This window comes from Lycium barbarum, chromosome 7, assembly GCF_019175385.1.
Source record: "Lycium barbarum isolate Lr01 chromosome 7, ASM1917538v2, whole genome shotgun sequence".
Lineage (NCBI taxonomy): Eukaryota > Viridiplantae > Streptophyta > Magnoliopsida > Solanales > Solanaceae > Lycium > Lycium barbarum.
In genome coordinates this window covers 130,919,754-130,940,500 of record NC_083343.1, presented here as the reverse complement: position 1 = coordinate 130,940,500, position 20,747 = coordinate 130,919,754, and the positions used below count along the sequence as shown (strand labels likewise).

The 20,747-nt window shown below is 34.4% G+C and overlaps 1 long non-coding RNA gene across 1 annotated transcript; it reads left to right on the top strand.

Moving 5' to 3' along the window:
• Positions 1–536: 536 nt before the first annotated feature.
• On the top strand, positions 537–2,542 carry LOC132602668 (uncharacterized). Its single transcript, XR_009567860.1, has 2 exons — positions 537–1,702; positions 2,316–2,542. It is a non-coding gene; the product is annotated as an uncharacterized LOC132602668 (long non-coding RNA).
• The last annotated feature ends 18,205 nt before the right edge of the window (positions 2,543–20,747 follow it).

The following is a 20,747-nucleotide window of genomic DNA, read 5'->3' as shown; positions in this document are numbered from 1 at the left end:
ATATATATACATGTTAAGGAGAAATATTTACGAAACGTAACGATAGTTTTCCTTATTTACAAAACATAACGATATATGACGGATTTTCATATATTTTTCGTTTTTTTATTTTTTTTCCAGAATATATATATATATTTTTTATTAAAATATATATATTTTTTTTAAAAAAATATTTTTATTTTTAAAAAAATAATTTTTATATATATTTTTAATTTTTTTTTTGGCTCAAAGGCTTAAAAAATTACCTCAAATTTCTGTGTATGAAAGTTGTATGAAAAATGTATGAAATATGTATGTGTGAACGAAATTTTTAATATAATTTTCACGTACAAAATTTTGAGCGAAAACTTTAAGCCTTGAATATTGTATGAAAATTATTACAATGTTATTGTAGTTGTATAAATTTTCCAGAAACCTAATATGAACTTTATATACAAAAAATGTGAATGAAATTCTAAGTCTTGAAGGAGATATACACATTTCATACTATTCTCATGCATAAAATTTTGAGCGTAATGTTTAAGCCTTGATCAAGATATACACATTTCATACGTTCTTCATACATAAAATTTGAGCGAACTTTTTAAGCCTTGAGCAAGATATACACATTTCATACACAAAAATTTGAGCGATTATTTTAAGTCTTGAATATTGTATCAAAGTTGTATACAATGTTATTGTAGTTGTATTAATTTTACAGAAATCTAACATGAACTTTATACACGGAAATGTGAGCGAAATTTTAAGACATGAGCAAGATACAAATTTCATATTGTTTTCATACACACAATTTTAAGCGAATTTTTTAAGCCTTGAACGAGATATACACATTTCATACATTTTTCATACCGTTTTCATACACTAAATTTTGAGCAAACTTTTTAAGTCTTGAGCGAGATATACACATTTCATACGACTTTCATACATAAGTTTTTGAGTGAAAAAAAAAATTAATTTTTTTAAAAAAAATTATAAAAAAAATAAAAAAATAATTAAAAAAATAATTTTAAAAAAAATATTTAAAAAAAAAATAAAAAATTTTAAAAAATATAAAGCATGTTTTGTATAGGATTTGTAATGTTATGTTTTGTAAATATAAAATAATCGTCACGTTTCGTAAATATTTCTCCTTAAAATGTATATATATATGTCAAAGACCCTAATTTTAATTAATTATGAAAAAACTTGTGTGACTTTGATACTATCAAAATTACCACGACGTACTTCCTATTCTTTATCTCATACCTACCACTCGTTCATCCCATCCCTTTTCACAAGTCCAATAATGAAAGCACCATCTCCAATGGATCTTTTTTTTTTCCCATAGGAATTCATATTCTTTCTGTGTCTATGAATCAGATCAAGTCTTTTCTTTAGGAGATGTGGTAATTTTGCCATCAATTAACTATCAATCCTCGTAACATGTTAATTAGCCTATCTCTTTTGATCCAAATGGCTCTTCTTCTGGCACAACATCTATCTTAGTCCTGGTTATGTTGTCAATTGTCTCTCGGATATGTATACCTTGTGTCATCTCTCAATTGACATCGGATTTCAATTGCCAACTATGGCATTCAAAAGAGAAAAAACATTCGGTACTAAGAGATACCAAGCCAAGATTGACTCAGATGTATCTTCCCTCCATAATTGGAGGAATGAAATTGTTCCGAGCTTTATGTTTTAGATCTGCCAAATCGATTAGGTAATGAGTTTGTATGATCTATGTACTTATTTTTTTACAATTTTTATGAGGTAATTCTAAGCCATATGTTTGTTCCTTTAATGTTATGTTTAACCCCAAATATATTTTTCTTAACAATTTTGAACTTCGAACTTTTAAGCCATTTACACTTAACAGCAATGAGATTTTAAGCCATAAAGGCTTTTACAATTGTTAAAGTCATATAGTTATTCACCATCGAGTTTAACTACATCAATGATTATTTTTTCTCTACTTCTAAACTAGTTTTTAGCCTTTTTTTTAAAAGGTGTTTTTACAATTCTTAATGCTTAGTAACTAAATTTAATCTAAGCCATATTTAACAATTTACAACCAATATAGTAATTTACTCACCACCACTAATTTGATCTTGAATTGAGTTCTAGTATACCAAAACCAAGCTCATGTATCAGCTGATGCTGGTTGCTCAAAAAGCGGCAAAGCAGTTGATGAAGCTTCTGGTTATTAATTCTCATGGCAGAGACCGTTTACTCAGTTTCTACTCTACCTAGTCTATAAAAACTTATTAAGAAGGTTCGTTTGAGTATTAGTTTTATCAGTAAATTTTTTCACGTCAGAGCATTATTTCGTGCAGTGTTTACGTAATGCTCATGGAATTATATACCTAGCTGCAAAGGAGCGTTACTTTGGCGTCGGAAGTGGATCAAGACGACTTATTTCGATCGTAGAGAAGCACGGTGAGCTACTTGTCTACTTTTAAGCATGTTCTTAGAAAATTGACTTTTATATTTCCCGATCGATCATTTATATTTGTTTGTCTTAGAAAGTATACATATGTCAATTTTATGTAATATTATATTATATGTTCCACTATAATATCATTTCACCATCGCAGCAAAAAAAATTCTGTACAAGTTACTCTTTGAGTTTCCGTCTCGTCAGGTACATTGGCAGCTTCACTGTTGTTGAGGTTACAGATGGCTTCTCTGATATTAGAGAAGTATGGAAGGCCCACATTTAGGTGAAAATTGGTTCAATAGGCTTTAAAACGGGTAAATAAGATATCAAGATTTGTATGAAAATAAACTGGGAGTTGTTAATTTTAGATAGACGATACAATTACAAAATAATTTTCACGTGGACTCTTTGCCTCAAATCTCGTAAGGGTATTATACCCCATTTTAACCGAAGTCAAAATAATTATAACATTCCGGTAATTCTGGGGTTAATTGAAGTGATGGAGTCGCCACCTAATTATTTACGGTGAATTAGGACACCTAATGTTTATTAAAGTTCTTAGTCGCCCTCTCATTTCGTTCAAGCTGAATGAAATCCTCCCTCTCACTTTCTTCCAACACTCAGAATGCTTAAGAACTGGCCAGCAAACAAAGAGATTTATCTAAAGTCAACTCTATTTTAAAGTCTATGAAACCAAATGATTCTAGGTACGGGTTCAACTAATCTAGAGGGCAGGTATTAGACATTCTCTAAATTCCATTAATAATGGTTAACCGATCGGATTAAAATTTAATTAGGCTAAGAATGTTGAGTGTAGATATATACGAATGCTAGATATCAAATTGATACTTCATTGTGAAAATCCGTTATAGTAAAGACGTGAAATGTTTTCCTAAGCACACAAAACTCTTATCTGTTAAATCCAATGTAGCCTCAAGTTAGTGAAAGAAAATTCGTTTATACTCGAAGTTGATAGCCAAGAAAAAGAAAGCATTTATATTTGAAGTAAAACTGATTTTTGTTAGCAAAATGAGGACTGATTTATAAAAATATATTCTCTTGGCGTAAACACCTAATTCGACTTTAAGGAATAAAATTATCAGAACATGCCATCGGCTGATTGCCTGCTCAAACTCATCATCTTTATCTAAATGTCGTGTTCCATCTAGATGGGGAGTAATCGGTTGATATCTAAGACAAACTCAAATGAAACTTAGTCTTAAATTGTAGCAGCTAAAGTCTCAGCAAATAATCATACAAACAGATGTTAGTCGCACCAAATATATAAACAAATGTCGGAGAATGAGAATAAAATGGTGAAGATGATATAAAAGGCTAAAAGCCATTTTTGACTTTCACAAGAGATTGAGATGTTCCGTGATTTTCGGCTCAAGTAAGATTGGGACGCAGACGGTGAACGGTACGCGGACTCCATAAGCGGTATCGTTGAGTCTCAAAGTGAAACTCTTGGGCTCCGGTTATACGTGCAAAAGAAAAGAAAATGTGAAGGGATTAGAAAGAAAACCCGATTAAAATAACTATAGAGGATAAAGAAGAAAATTAAAGACTTATGCTTATGATCAAGTGAAGAACGCAACATTCTACCCATAAACCCACCGCCATAATGGCAGATGATGGATTTTAAGGTTAGAAAACAAAGGAATGCATCTATTTAGTATGGAATGTAAATTAAAATGGACAAATATGAGTTCATGATTCTTCTTTATACGAGCAGTCAAACACATATCAGTGCATACTTGCGAATTGCCCTCTGGATAACATTCATTCTCGAAATTAAACATATTGCCATGTAAACTAAAGCTGAAAAAACACTACCAATCTCAATTTTGCAAATCTTAACCAAAACAGATCCGAATGACTCTAATGAACAACGACACGGTGATGTGATGACTCCTCAACGAATTAGAGCTAAATCTTAGAGCGATTTGCTAAAATATGCAGCAGCAAAAACGGCAGCGAAAGTGGTCTTATCACCTCAAAATGAATAACAATTCAGCTCAGAATGAAGGTAAAATTCAACTCAATGTGCAGCAGAAATTCGACTCAAAATGCAGTGGTTTATGACCCGAAAGTACAACAACAAAAGTTGCTAAAGTACAGCAGTTCAGGGGGGGGGGGGCAGAAGGCAATGATTCAATACTCCATAATATATTCACTAAGTATAGAAATTTGTTACCCATTTGACAACTTTTAACTAAAACAGGGGCTGCCTATAGTTACTTAATAGCTTCTAAGCAAGCAGTAAGAAAAGAAATTAAACAAGTATAGTCGAAGTCATTGCAGCATACAGGACAGCAACATGTACCAAACATGATGGCCATTTTGACCATAGGTAAGGCAGCTAATTTCCCCTCGAAGTGTAGCATTTGTTTTATCAAAGTAGTAATATTTCATAGCAACAACAAATAGCCACAATTCATAGTGTTTTGGAAGGACAGTCATCAATTTAAAAACAAAAGAAAAGAGGAATCTGAATGGTTTAAGTTTATATGCTACTCAAACATAACCACCAACTGACCCCTTCAAACAACTGAACATAAAAGTTACAAACATATATTTCAAAGGAAAATTATACTTAACCAAATGTATTAACCAACAGGAAAGTCACTTAAGCATATTGGAAAAGAAATTTTTTACTACGGAGTATGAATGGCTTAAATAATATTAGAAACGATGGCCTTTTGGTTTTGGGAAACATCTACAGCTCAGATCAAACATGGAACAAAATGTTAAAACAATTATTCTAAGTATCATTTAAAGAGTGCACGGTCTAGATTGAAACTTTGGGTTAACTAATTGCTTAAGAATGGGGTCTTTATCCTATTTGTTCTTTTAGATAATTCCAACAGAAATGTGCAAATGTCTTATTCTCATGAACCGAAATGAAAGTTAAATACTTCAACTCAAATAAAACTGATTACTTAAATGTTTCAGCTCAAGCAGGTCACATGCTTATAAAGCAGTTTGGCAATAATGGGGGAAGGGTTTGATATAGGGTCAGGGACACCTAAAGGGACCAACGGCTTACGTCAAGTTGAATTCTCCTACTTATTCTCATGTCGAATAGTAAAAGGATAAAGAAAAGAAAGGGGAACTCAAACAGAAATGGCATGGAGAATTACCAACTGCATGATATCATTCACAAACACTACAGGAACATGACATAGGACCATTAAAGACTAAGAAAAAAAAAACAGAGTCCAGTTAATGAGGTTGAGCTGAAGCTGAGCACATTCCTTTACTCGTCTAACATATAGGCCTTATGTGTTACTACCTGTTTTAACTATATGCCCAATATACCTAAGATATACACACCACAATGTGTATATTGGATGTATATCGAATGTATATCCACTTCTTACCTTGATAATCCACTGTATATCCTATGTACATTCGGTTTCAAATAGGTTCTAAGTCCGGAAAATTCAGTCTAATCATCCAAACTACAGTAGACATCTTTCGAATTCATTTAGCAATTAATATTCTATCCTAACAGCTCCCAAACATCAAACAAATAACAGGATAACAAAGAAACTACATTACTAACAAATAGCATAATAAGATAAATTTTTTAACTAAAGCAGAAACTAAAGACTAAAAGCAATAAGTGTATCAAGGTTTACCTTTTTTGTGTGCAATGAACGGGGCGTTGAGGTTTCAGATTTATGCTCGAACTCGAACGAACCCGAACCCGATTAAAGTAACTAAAGTTTCAAAAAATGAAAATAGAGTAATTGTTGGCAGTTCTTTTTCGAGTGAGGCTACGGCTCGATGACAATTTCTTTTTTTTTCTTCGTCTGAGCACTTAGAGACCTATTTATAGGTATAAATCTAGGTTTCCGTTTGAATTCGAGATTCTTGGCTCCAAACAAAAGTCAAGGAGCCGTTTGAATCCGACAGTCGAATTTCTAAAGTTGAATTCGGGAAATACTTTTGGCCATTTTTGTTGACCCGAACGTTGAAGATTGCACGAAAATGAGGAAAACCGCGTGAAAGTGGGGCAACAAATGTCTGCCATTATTTAAAAAAAGGGAACCGAATTTGGTTAAAAAAAAAAATGAGAGAGGAGGGGAGAGAAAGAGAGGTAGGGTAGAGGGTAGCGTAGGAGAGAGAGGGGAGCGGGGAGCGGCGGCGTTGAGAGAAAGGGAAAAGGAGCGGAAGAGAGAGAGTGAGGTGAAGGGGGTGCGGGTGAATGGAGGAAAAAATTAGGGCAGATGATTATTTTGTGTAAAAGGGTGGGCCGGTCAGGTCGGGTGGAAGGAATGGGCTGGTCCGTTGGGAAATAGGTAATAGGCTGGTCCGTTTGGGCCATTAATTGGCTGAAAAATGTTGATCTTTTCTCCTCTATTTCAATTATATTTTGGGTTTCTAATTTAATAACTAGTACTATGTATACTAATTTAGTGATAATATGTAAAATAAAGTATAATTAATTTAACGAATACCAAATCCAAAAAATAAAAATGATGACGAACCATTTAAAATTTGTGATAAAGTAATACTAGTAATATTGATAGTAAAATAGTGAAAAATGAAAGTAAAGATATTAATAGCAGTAGAAATAAAAAATAGTAGCGAAACAAATTATTTAGCTCGTTAATAAATTTAGAAGCTCCAGGAAATAAATTGAAATAAAGGAGGGACAAAATTGGGTATCAACAGATGCCCCTCTTCGACCGGAGACGATGTAAGAGTTTTCGGGCGAAGAAGTTGACGTAGTAGCCAATTTTGTTACGACCAACAAATACGAACTTGAGAAATACGGGTTAGGAGAATTGGTGTAAAATATTATGGGGGCAGAAGGAATTATAGCCGAATCTGTATTTTGAGTAACCTACGTATCCCTGACTTTGGGAATCAAGCCATTTGTAGTTCGAAATTTACGTTGAGAGAGTGTTATTTATGGATTTATAACTTTGCAAGGTTTGTGGACAGGTGACAAGAATGTTTGAGAATGGAACATATGCTTATAGCCTCCTAATTATAAATGTGGCGCGCAACACACCTATAACTAGAACTCTACTAGACACGATGTAGATTCTCAAAATTGCCCCAGTGTTGAGTTATGGTGAGACTAGGATATAGAAAAGGCTTACAAGATTGTGAAAGGAGTTGATTGAGTAGAGTTTTAGCGGTGGATATGAAAGAGAAATTAACCTACATATCACGTGTTTGTGGACGTAGGCGGAGCCGAGTTCGAGAGTAGATCCGTGACCCTTGCTTGTGAGTTTGATATTCCTCTTTAGCAAATTTGCCCCAGTTCACTGCATAAGATAAAAGTTTCACGTTGCGCTGTGTCTCTGTAGATTGTACTTTCTGTTAAAACTGAAATTCATGTCAAAATCAGTAATAAAGTCTGGGTAAAGTTGAAAGTGTAAAATTTATAAAGAGTGTAAAATGATAGTAAATATGAGCGTGAAAGTGAGGATGAAGTCGTGTGGCTTATGATGAGGCCGTGTGGCCAAATGTTGTCGCTGGTTGTCTTTAGGGACTTGAATGAATGTGTGATGTGTATGCCAAGGATGTAATAATATCTCCAGTTGTATTTGGAGATTTTAATGATAATAATAAGGTCTCCGGCTGTCTTCCGGGACTCAATGATAAATGATGTCTGCGGAATTTAAGGTAAAGCCGTTAAAGTAAGTAAAGTAGATGATGAAGTAAGGTGATAAAGTAAAGAGTAAAGTAAGTGTATAGCCGTTTGGCTTATGCAGGTGAGGCTGTGTAGCCATGTGATGTCTCCGGTTGTCCTTAGAGATTTGATGCAAATTCCCGTAAAGTCTGGGGTAAAGTTGTTAAAGTAAGGTGAATGATGTATCCGGTTGTTTTCAGAGACTTGATGTAAATCCTGTAAAGTTCAGGATAAAGTAAAGTGAATGATGTCTCCGGTTGTTTTCGGAGATTTGATGCAAATCCTGTAAAGTTCAGGATAAAGTAAAGTAAATGATGTCTCCGGTTATTTTCGGAGATTTGATGCAAATCCTGTAAAGTTCAGGATGATGTCTCTGGTTGTTTTCGGAGATTTAATGCAAATCCTGTAAAGTTCAGGATAATGTCTCCGGTTGTTTTCGGAGACTTGATGCAAATCCTGTAAAGTTCAGGATAAAGTAAAGTAAATGATGTCTCTGGTTGTTTTCGGAGATTTGATGCGAATCCTGTAAAGTTCAGGATATTTGATGCGAATCCTGTAAAGTTCAGGATAAAGTAGAGTGAATGATGTCTCCGGTTTTTTTCGGAGACTTGATGCAAATCCTGTAAAGTTCAGGATAAAGTAAAGTAAATGATGTCTCCGGTTGTCTTCGGAGACTTGATGTAAATCCTGTAAAGTTCAGGATAAAGTGATTAAAATAAGTGGAATGGATGATCAAATAAGTGATAAAGTATGGAGTAAAGTAAGCGTAGCCAGTTAGCTAATGATGTTGATGAGACTGTGACAAGCCAAATTTATGACGTCTTTGGTGTAATCCTGATTTAATTCGCCTTCAATCTCGGCAACCTGCAAAACAAGTGTATTCGTTAATAAAGTCATAAAGTTGTTGTGATAAAATAAAATTAAAGATAAAGTTAGAAATAAAGCCGCCTAGCTTTCAAGGTGAGGCCATAATGGGCCAAATGATGCTTTTCAGCCATGATTGATAGACTTGACTGTCGGTCTCGCGACCTTTAATTCCTGCACTCAAAGAAAAATTCTTAGATTGGGAGGGGGGAAGTTGATTCGTGTTGACTCGAAGTTTGACGTTGTTGGCGCTCCATTCGTCTTGTTTATTTGGATCTTGTGATCTCCGTTCAAGCCTTGGCAGTTGAACAGTAGTGAAACAATTGAAAGAAAGTGTTTTATTTGAAAGGTATGTATGTAAGTATATGTATAAGGAAAGATATATACATAAGTATATGTATATAAGGAAAGATATATATGTAAATATATATATTTGTAAGTTGTAAAATATTCTGCCAACTTTAGATTGTGACACTTCCAAAGTCATTGGTCTATAATACTTCCTGTCTGGTAGCCTTAATCTTGTCAATGTCCAACTGTTCTTTTGTCTATATCTTTTCAAAATATGCCCCAGTTTTGGGTTCAGAAGGGTATGCTAAATTTAAGTTGTGGTGTGACCGAACCTTGTATAGGTTGCTTACGTATCCCTCCAAAGGAATCAGGTCAGAACGTAGTTTGTAAGGTTCAAAGAGACTCGGACACCCAGCGCTAATAATAATAAAAAAAAGTTCGTAAGGTTCATAAAAATGGTTTGAGAATTTAATAAAGGGACCGAACCCGATGTGGATTGCCTACGTATCCCACCAAGGGAATCAGGTCAGTGTAGTTCTGTTATATATATGGCTAAAGGTTTGTTGGATTCTTATCTAAATATGCCTGTCCCATATGTTGAAAGTCTGCGAATCCCACCGAGGGAATCAGGCCATGTATAGTTCTCCTTACATAAGGATTTTTGGATTTTGTGTTATAATGCAACCAAACCCTACGTGGGTGTCATACCCCATTTTAACCGGAGTCAAAGTAAATTTAGGAGTACAACATATTGGTGATTCCTATTTTTGTTTGTTTTAAGGAGTCGCCACCTAATTAATTTAACGGTGAATTAGGACACCTAAACGTTAACTAAGGTAAAGTTAAAACTAAACCTCCGTTAATAGTCTGTTTAACCAGTGTGATTCTAGGTAAGGGCTCTATATTATCCTAAAGGGAAGGGGTTAGACATCCTTTAGAATCCGTTAACTTACGGTTATCCGACCAAACTTAGGTTAATTAATTAATGCTAAATAAGGTGCTTTGAATTTTAAGAAAAAGGACTAAGAAAGGTTGTTAAGGTTTTAAGGAAAATATAAGAATGCTGTTTAAAATAAGATTTAAAAATATGCTAAGGATTTTTAAATAAAAATTCTATTTTTTAAACAAGGCTTGTAGGATAATTTACACAAAAAGAGACTTCGAATGTTATTTAAAGTAAACTATAAGTATTGCTACGCTTTAAATAATAATGTTATTTTAAAATGAGACTTGCAAAATATAATGATTCGCATATAAATAAAAGATTTTAAGAGAAAAACCTAGCCAATTTAAATTTAGAATAAAATTACATTATATGAGTATAATGGTGTTGAAAATCTAGACTTATTTTATAAATAGAATGCAAAGATGATGAGTTTTCTTTTTACTAACTTATTTAACTATGCTCGACTAAAAATATGTATAATTGGATGAATCTTGAAAATAATGTTTATAAAATATACTTGAATTTATATTTGCGTACAAGTGACGTTTTGAAATGTATATGATAGTAAGAATAAAATATGATTCCCTTTACTTAAAATATATAATCATGCCATTTTGCAAATCAATTATTCCGAATAAATAAACATTAGGCATTATAAATAGTTTTAACGTGAAAAGAAGAGAATAAAACTTATGGAATTAATTTTAGTCTTCCTTAAACTAACTACCCATTACTAAAACTAAATCTACTAATTCATTAGGATTCATCTAAGTTAAGAAAATAAAATAAGATAAGGTTAGTCATACAAAGCAAATAAAAATACACAACAATAAAATAAGAGAGAGAAAGAAAAAATGAAATGGATCCGGCCCATTTTAAGGCCCAACTGCTGGAACTGTTCACGTGATTGGGCTTAGGCCCAGTGAGTTTTCTTTATATTGCTGCTGCGGATTAATCATGCTATTGGACTTTGGCCCAAAACTCGTTTCTTTCTTTTGAATATAGGCTGCGGACAGAACTGGACAGAGGGAGGAATAGGGTTTCGTTGGGCCTGGGCCCAACACCGAATGCGGAAGACGAGTCCCTCGGACTCGTATGTGAGGTTCATGCACAAAAAGATATGAGAGAAAAAGATTAGTATACGATCAATAAGGCTTAAACATGTAAAAATACAAACTCAATGCAACTCCATAGATTATGTATATACTATGTAGGTTTAAGTATATTTCATGCATACATAGTCATAGGGATGTATTAGATACACTAACATATATGAATTCAAATAAACCCAAAATCATCACGGCATTTCACACGGATCTGATCCTACACTCTTGAACCTTCCACGAGACAGTTTGAGGGCAGGAAAACAGCAAACCAATATTCCATAGGATACTTACTAAGCATAGCAGTCTATGAGCAATTTAACGACTTTAATTAACACTATGGACTGCCTCTGATTAATATATCAACAGCTTCCAAACAAGCAAAACGAATTGATATGTGTAAACTGGACAAAACTAGATAACATTCTTGACATGCAACTAATGTTTCAACATCAATCAGTCAATGACACACCCTTAAGATGCACATAGAATTTCCTAAGATATGCTTCACGTAGACAGAATATGGGACTTGCATGTACAGTTCCCCTTAAATTTGTTTAAAGCAGGTATTTATCCACTATTTTAACTGAACGACCAATGACCTTGTGCAGCTATCAACAGCCGCATGACACTCCTGATAGGACGGACAGAATGCCAATGATATCTTGCTAAGCCAAATGGTCAACCTAGTAGTTCGTACATGAACACATGATTTGATGTAAGTAAAATGGACCTAAGCCGTATGCATGTACTACCTTCATGAGACAACCCAATCCTATTAAATGATAGTAAAATGGACCTGAGCCGTATGCATGTACTACCTTCATGAGACAACCCAATCCTATTAAATGATAATCTTAGCTAAACATACAACATGTGATTTTATTCAAATGAAATGTGTGCAATATAACCAAATAAGTTGGTAAACTTTTGAACATGCGTTATTGATCATTCAAGCCTACAAGTTAGCCTTTAACACACATAGAGATGTGCTTGATTTATATAGGACTCTCCTAAGCTTATCTTAAGCTTAACTAACCAGAGAATAAACTGAAATTTGTAAGCGGGTGGTCTAAACATGTGACTGGTCCTTTACGAAAAGAAACTTGCGGCAACATCACTTTAATTTAGATTGAAGATGGCACGTATATAGCTAGGCAGTGGTTGATTAGAAAACCAAACATTTGCATCAAATAGGTATGATCAATCCAAACTAAACATGATTGACCGGTTACTGAAATGTAGACTGGTCATTTGTATACTAACTAAACATGAGTGGAGATTTATTATAATGCAAACAAGAAGACAATCAGCCACAGGGGATTCAGCTATATTAAGATGCTTAGCAGGGTAAAAAGCGAAATCAAACTGAACTAAACTAACACCAAAACTTATCAGAACCAACTTTGTGGACTAGGATAGAGACATTAAGGATACTATATTAGGCTAAGATAGATAGCCTTTGTTGCATAAAGTTATTAATCCTGCTAGTCCAGCCAACTAAACCATATTTAGGTATGAAGTCATATCCAAAAGGATGCAATCATGTATAAACATACGTTGACATTTTAATTAAGATCAAACGATACACGCAAACAGATCCTGATACTTGTTTTAGGCATGATGAACTGATGCTAGGTTTGGTAAAGAATTCCAAGTAACGAACTGACGTCATGTTAACAATAAACCATATAAGCAAACAAAAAAGATTGAATGAAATAGCATACTATAAACCAAACTGAAACATCCAGCGTACTGCGAACAAGATTTAGACCATATTTCCCAGTCAAACCTTATAATCATGGAAGAAGACTACTTAGACTCTGTAATTTAGGCAGGATCACTAAAAAATCTTACATTGACAGTACCACATAAAGAAGTCGAGATAAACATACTTTTTATGCATTCCTAAACTCATAAACGTAAAGATCCAAACAGGGTTATACATCTAACATTTACCCACTGAATACGGCTGCATCAATCAAACATACAACTAACTCAGGAAATTTAAGTAGAATAGACCATAAATCATACATATTTCCATGGCCAATACACTAATCATGCTCAGGTCATACAGCAAGAATTTGAGACTAATATCCTAAATACAACACCTAATGCCAAGCTAGTATACGACTGAACCACATATTTAGCTGAAATTTAAAACACGCCGATTACTCAAACTGAATAAATAATTAACACTTAAATAATGCAAAAGCTACAGAAATTAAAAGGGAAAGAAATTACCTTCTTCGGGTGCAGCGAAGTGAGGCGAAGGTTTCGATATCTACTCGAACACTATCAAAATCCGAGCTTGAATTCACTCGGATTCGAAACAGCAACAAGGGCAAAAAGGGAATAAAAAGTTTGGTATTTCCGATTAATGTCAAGAAACAATGGTTGAGGATTAATATTTTAGGGGATTGAGGCTGCCAAAATCACTAATTTTAGGGGATTTTTACGACTCGAATACTCTCTTTTAGAGGATTTTAGCCACTGAAAAACTTGTTTTTTTTCAGAGAATAAACGGGGTTTTTTTTAGATCTGTTCCCCAAACTTTAATTTGCAAGGGATTTTTTGACCACTGGAAACTTGTTTATTTTTCAGGGATTTCGGATTCCAAAAATCATTGATTCTTAGGGAATTTCCTGAATCCAAAAACTTTTAAACTTCTTGGGGAATTTCATGAACCGCTAAAAAAATCCCCTTAAAACTGACTTGGAAACGATTATTTATAGGGCGATTCTAGGGTTTGTTGCGAAGAAGAGAGAGAGGAGCGTGAAGAGGAAAGGAGCGGGGACAAAGGGAAGTGGGGGACAGTGATGAGTGGAGAGGAGTGTGCGGCGTGGTGGAGAGGAAATGACGATGAAAGAGGGAGGAAGGAGCGTGAGAGAGGAGAGAGAGAGGCGATGGGGGGTGCGGCTGGTTGAAGAGAAAATGAGGGAAACCCTTTTAGGGTTTCCTTTGTTAAATGAGAATTGGGCCGGGTTGTGGGTTAATGGACTGGGTCAATTTTCTTTTGGGCTGAATTGGCTGAATATGTGGGCTGGGCGGATGAAAATAATGGGTTAACATGATTTGGGCTACTACATTTAAATAAAAGACTCATTTAAATGATATTACTTAATATAAAATGTGCAATTATTAATGCTCACATAATAAAATTATATGCCGTCGTAATAGCCGTGCAATAATATTTCGAATATCCACTATTATTTAATTATGCAAAGATAAATGCGATGCGTGTGTGTAACTGGTAAAATGTCGAGAATGATAAACATTGTGAATAATAATAATAATAATAATAATAATAATAATAATAATAATAATAATAATAATAATAATAATAATAATAATGGCTAGTAACTGTAATGGAATAATGAAACGCCGGCATTGATAAAAGGCTAATAATTATAGTAAAAATACAATATATATTTTTTTAATTTTCCAAAATATTAGAAGCGTATATAGGTATTTCGGAGGAGAGGCGGGACAAAATTGGGTGTCAACAACTTGTCCCTCTTTGCCCGGTAATGATGAAAAGAGTTGTCGGGCAAAGACGTTGACTCAATAGCCTATTTTGTCCCGGCTAAAGGAAACTTGAGAGGATTATGACCGAACTCCGGCCTCTGAGTTGCCTACATATCTCGGGTTGTACGAGAATCAGGTCGAGTGTAGTTCTGGGACAACTACGACACCTTATGACTAATGAACCCCGATTGGCGCGAATCTTGCAAAATATTGTCCCAGTGTTGAATCATGATGACACTGGGTATTATGATAGAACTTGAGAATTCTAAAAATTGAATTGCTGGAATGCAGGTAAAATACATGTGATTAGAGACGAGTGTTCGAGGTAGATCCTTGACCCGTGTCGGGAAGTCTGCTTATCCTTTCCTGACAAATTGCCACAATTCGCTGCCGAAGAAATAGTTCCACGAGTTGATGTGTGATGCCAACTTTAATATTGTCAAAAGCCACAAGCTAAAAACAATTGTTAGCAATAAAGAAATATATGTGTAAATAAGACAGGGTTGGAGAAGTTTACACTTGTAACCCCTGTTTCGAAAGTTGAATCCACAACATACTTTGGAGATGAACTAAATTTATGGCTTCCAATTGAGTTGACATTGAGATCCACTTTAACGAGATCTAAATCCACATCCACTTTATTTTAAGGAAATATAAATCTATATCCACTTTCACTGTACATAATATAAATCAACATCCACTTCCGAATTGGAATTCAGAATACCCACATTATAAGGTGGGTGCCTGAATTGAAATTTGAAATACCCACATTATAAGGTGGGTGCCTGAATTGAAATTTGAAATACCCGCATTATAAGGTGGGTGCCTGAATCGACATTTGAAATACCCGCATTATAAGGTGGGTGCCTGAATTGAAAATTGAAATACCCGCATTATAAGGTGGGTGCCTGAATTGAAATTTGAAATACCCGCATCATGTTCACGTTGGCATTTTCGTGAGCAGGTAAAGGATCGTTGTCCACATTGGGCCTAGCTCCAGTGAGCTGGATCGCTCCTTCCTTGATCAAGGCTTCGATTTTGTTTTTTAGACCAAAGCAATCCTCAGTGTCGTGCCCAGCAACTCCAGAATGATATGCGCAACGTTTGGACCCATCAAACCATCTTGGAATAGGATCGAGAATTTTCCCCTTAATTGGTTGTACCACGCCTGCGGCTTTCAGTCTTTCGAACAATTGAGCCAAGGGTTCAGCGAACCGAGTGTAATTATGGGTGTTTTTGGTGTCAGGGTTTGGACGAGCTTTATGTGTGGTATGTGGTCGATTTTGGTAAGTGGGAGCTCGAACAGATTGGTATGGACGTGGGTTCTAATGTGGAGGTGCCCGGGGTTGGAGTAATTTGCTTGGGCGTTGTAGACAGGGTAAGGAGATAGTGGAGCTTGGTAGGGTTCAGCGTAGTGGTAAGGGTAGAAAGGTTGTATATTTGGTGTGACTAACATTTGTTTGTATGATTATTTACTGAGACTTAAGCTGCTACAATTTAAGACTAAGTTTCATTTGAGTTTGTCTTAGATATCAACCGATTACTCCCCTTCTAGATGGAACACGACATTTAGATAAAGATGATGAGTTTGAGCAGGCAATCAGCCGATGGCATGTTCTGATAATTTTATTCCTTAAAGTCGAGTTAGGTGTTTACGCCAAGAGAATATATTTTTATAAATCAGTCCTCATTTTGCTAACAAAAAATAGTTTTACTTCAAATATAAATGCTTTCTTTTTCTTGGCTATCAACTTCGAGTATAAACGAATTTTCTTTCACTAACTTGAGGCTACATTGGATTTAATAGATAAGAGTTTTGTGTGCTTAGGAAAACGTTTCACGTCTTTACTATAACGGATTTTCACAATGAAGTATCAATTTGATATCTAGCATTCGTATATATCTACACTCAACATTCTTAGCCTAATTAAATTCTAGTCCGGTCGGTTAACCATTATTAATGGAATTTAGAGGATGCCTACCTTCCTTCTAGATTAGTTGAACTCGTACCTAGAATCATTTGGTTTCGTAGACTTTAAAATAGAGTTGACTTTAGATAAATAACTTTAATAAACTTTAGGTGTCCTAATTCACCGTAAATAATTAGGTGGCGACTCCATCACTTCAATTAACCCCGAAATTACCGGGACTTCGGTTAACAAGGGGTCATTTGTTAGGAGAGATAGGATGGAATGTGATTATTAGACCCATGGGATCGAAATTATCCCTTGTTTGGTGGTTGAGATAACTCGTTTGGTATTCCACCCAATCCCCTCTATATGAGATAATAGATGGGATAATATCATATAGAAGGTGGGATAAGTTATCTCATCTTATCTCATCCCATCCCATCTAAATGGCATTAACTTATCCTACTATAAACATCCCCTAAATAGGTGAAATGGTTCAAGCATAGCGATCATTTTTTAAGGAAAACAAGCCACAATATTTGGGCAATTACAAGTCCAGTAATACAACACTCAGAACAACTATAATTATTCCATATTTAAATCAACACAAATGCAAACTTCAACAGAGAAAGAGTCTTGTAAGAAACAAAGTCAATGATCAAACCATCAATATTGATCTTGAATTGTGAGCTCCAACTCAATTAATTACACCTATTTTTTTACTATTATTTGGGTGTAGACGACAACAATTGTGTAAAAATACCACAATCAACGGGGAAAACTGCTTTTAGGCTTTCAATAAACAATGCTCGGGGAGACGAATTTGGTGAACACATCTGGCCTAAACTTCATGTATCCGCGGCAGCCCTAGTTATGGCCCCATCAATTCTTCACGATATAGTATAGGCCCAGCGCATCATGACCATAGCCTATAATCATCATAGAATGACCAACACTCGGGATATCCCCACAATCTGCAACTCCAATGACAATATGAGACAACAAAATAACAAGAGATCAATTAAATACCAAGTGAAATAAATGTTCACAATTATCACACAGAGTAGGACATCCAGACCGATGGATCTTGCTCTTCCAAACTTCCGATGCTTCCATAGTTTATGGATCCCACAATAGGATGTTTATTTAAAGTAGGCAAAATGTCATCTGCAGTCAAATAGCCCCAATCCACAATGAAAACCCTGTGTCCTTTCAATAACAAAAGACAAGACTTAACATATTTGAGAACATAGTCACTGATAGACAGATAGGTTTCATTCCACTTCAATATTATCAGCCCGACAGAAACATTGATACTGATAATCATTAAAGCGATACCTTTCTGCAGCATGAAGATCACCATCCCTTATGTAGTTGAAGCAATGATCCAAAGATATAGAAGAATGAGGCCTATCTACACAGTCAAAGAGCTGATGTTTCGATAGAGGAATGGCTAAACGTGGGGCTAATGGTTCCGCAGGGGGGTTTTTCAAGATCAAACACTTCTGCTTGGATTTCCAGTTTGGCACTAAGAACATCAGACGTAGCATGAAAAAAACACAGGAGATTACAAATGAACAAAACAAAAAAGATCATTGTTTTTGCAAACAAGTCTTCCTCACAAAAATTCTCATAACAAATGATGATGATTTTTTCGGAAGATAGTTTTAGGTTTATTGTGTCGAAAGAAACGGAAAAACAAATGGCTTTATTTTACTTTAATGCTACAGTTAGCCATGTTTAACGCTTTTTAATGATTAGGAGCCGATTTACTTTATTTGAAGTAAAAAATTGTAAAATGTATAAGGAAAAAATGGTGAAGCACTTACATCCCCTTTGGAGGAGGACTGGAGTCATTATCTCAGGCCCAGACCATACTACATCAGCCTAAAAGTGAGAAAACAGATTAATTAGAAAAACACATAAATAATCTATCAAGGTAGGTTAGATTATAAAGCCAAAAATCACCCCATTAGAAACAGAAGACCCATAGTCTTCCAAAGGTCCATCTGGATCATCCATCTGATGGAACATTAACAAATTCATCATAATAGTTAATCAGATATCTAAATGAGAGATTTGACAAAATCACTCGTGTGCAATTTCAAAAATTGAATACTTTGTAAAGATAAAAACTTTTAGCAATTAAATTATACTTGAAAACACACACAAAAAGGTGGAATATGAAGTACTGAAAAATGAAGTAATGATATTGGGAAAATATGAAGAAACTACACAAAATAAACAAAAAGAAATATGAAGTCATGATATTGCCAAAATATTAAGTAATGATACGTAATAAACACAAAAAAAGATAAAATATCTAGTGATGAAAATATAAAAGAATGATATTGTGAAAATATGAAGTCATGATACAAAAATTAGGGGCAAATATAAACATAAGATGAACTGATTCAAAATCTGGTTTAGATATACGAAAAGGAGTTATAGAACTTAACTTTTGAGAGTAAAATCTCAATAAGAATGGGAACGGCAAAAAGAAAATGTTTGTGAGCTTATCTTTTGAAATTTCAACGAGATGGGTAGGGGGCACTGCGTCTAGGGTTAAATTAAGGGATGAGAGTGGTATTTATATGCTTTTGAAAATTACGGTAAAACATTGTATGAAAATGGCTGGAATTATAAAAAGTGTCCTTAGATTGTAAAATGCAAATGTAGTTTTAGTAAATCAAAATATCGGTAACAAATTGTAAGTAAATATGGCTAGGATTGAAATTTAGTTTCTAGGAAATGTCTTGCACGATTGTAAAATTCAAGTGTAGTTTGAGTAAATCAAAATATTGAGAACAAATTGCAAATAATTATGTCTAGGATTGAAATTTAGTTTCTAGGGAATGTCTTCCACGATTATAAAATTCAAGTGTAGTTTGAGTAAATCAAAATATTGAGAACAAATTGCAAATAATTATGGCTAGGATTGAAATTTAGTTTCTAGGGAATGTCTTAGCACGATTGTAAAATCCAAGTGTAGATTGAGTAAATCAAAATATTGGGAACAAATTGCAAGTAATTATGGCTAGGATTGAAATTTAGTTCGATTGTAAAGTTCAAGTGTAGTTTGAGTAAATCAAAATATTCGGACAAATTACAGGTAAATATGGCTAGGATTGTAAATATGGCTAGGATTGAAATTGCTTGCAATTTGTTCCCAATATTTTGATTTACTTAAACTACACTTGGGTTTTACAACCGTGCTAAGACATTTCCTAGAAACTAAATTTCAATCCTAGCCATATTTACTTGCAATTTGTTCCCGATATTTTGATTCACTCAAACTACACTTGGGTTTTACAATCGTGCTAAGACATTCCCTAGAAATTAAATTTCAATCCTAGCCATATTTTTACTTGCAATTTATTCCTAGAAACTAAATTTCAATCCTAGCCATATTTAGTTGCAATTTGTTCCCGATATTTTGATTCACTCAAACTACACTTGGGTTTTACAATCGTGCTAAGATATTCCCTAGAAACTAAATTTCAATCCTAGCCATATTTTTACTTGCAATTTATTCCCGATATTTTGATTTACTCAAATTACATTTGCATTTTACAATCTAAGGACACTTTTTATAATTCCGGTCATTTTCATATAATCTTTTATCGTGATTTTCAAAAGCATATAAATACCACTCTCACCCCTTAATTTAACCCTAGACGCAGTGCCCCCTACCCATTGATAAGTTGGTATTTTACCAACTTATCTCTTCTTTAATCTTATATTTTTGCTATGTTTGCTTGAGAAAATAGTGCATTTAATATCGTTTACATCTATTTTACAGGTTTTATGTGATTTAGAAGTGATCGGAAGAAACCAAGTGAAAATTAACTCAAAAAGAGGCCAAATGGGACAGTTTTGCAAAAACGGGCCAGATCTGCAAAAACGGGCAGAATTGCAAATCTGAAAAATGGGGAATAAAATAGAGGCTTAGGGCAGAAAACATTGATCTTTGGCATAACACATAAACTTGGAGGCTAGGGTTTCATCACCAACACCATTGGAGGAGAAGATT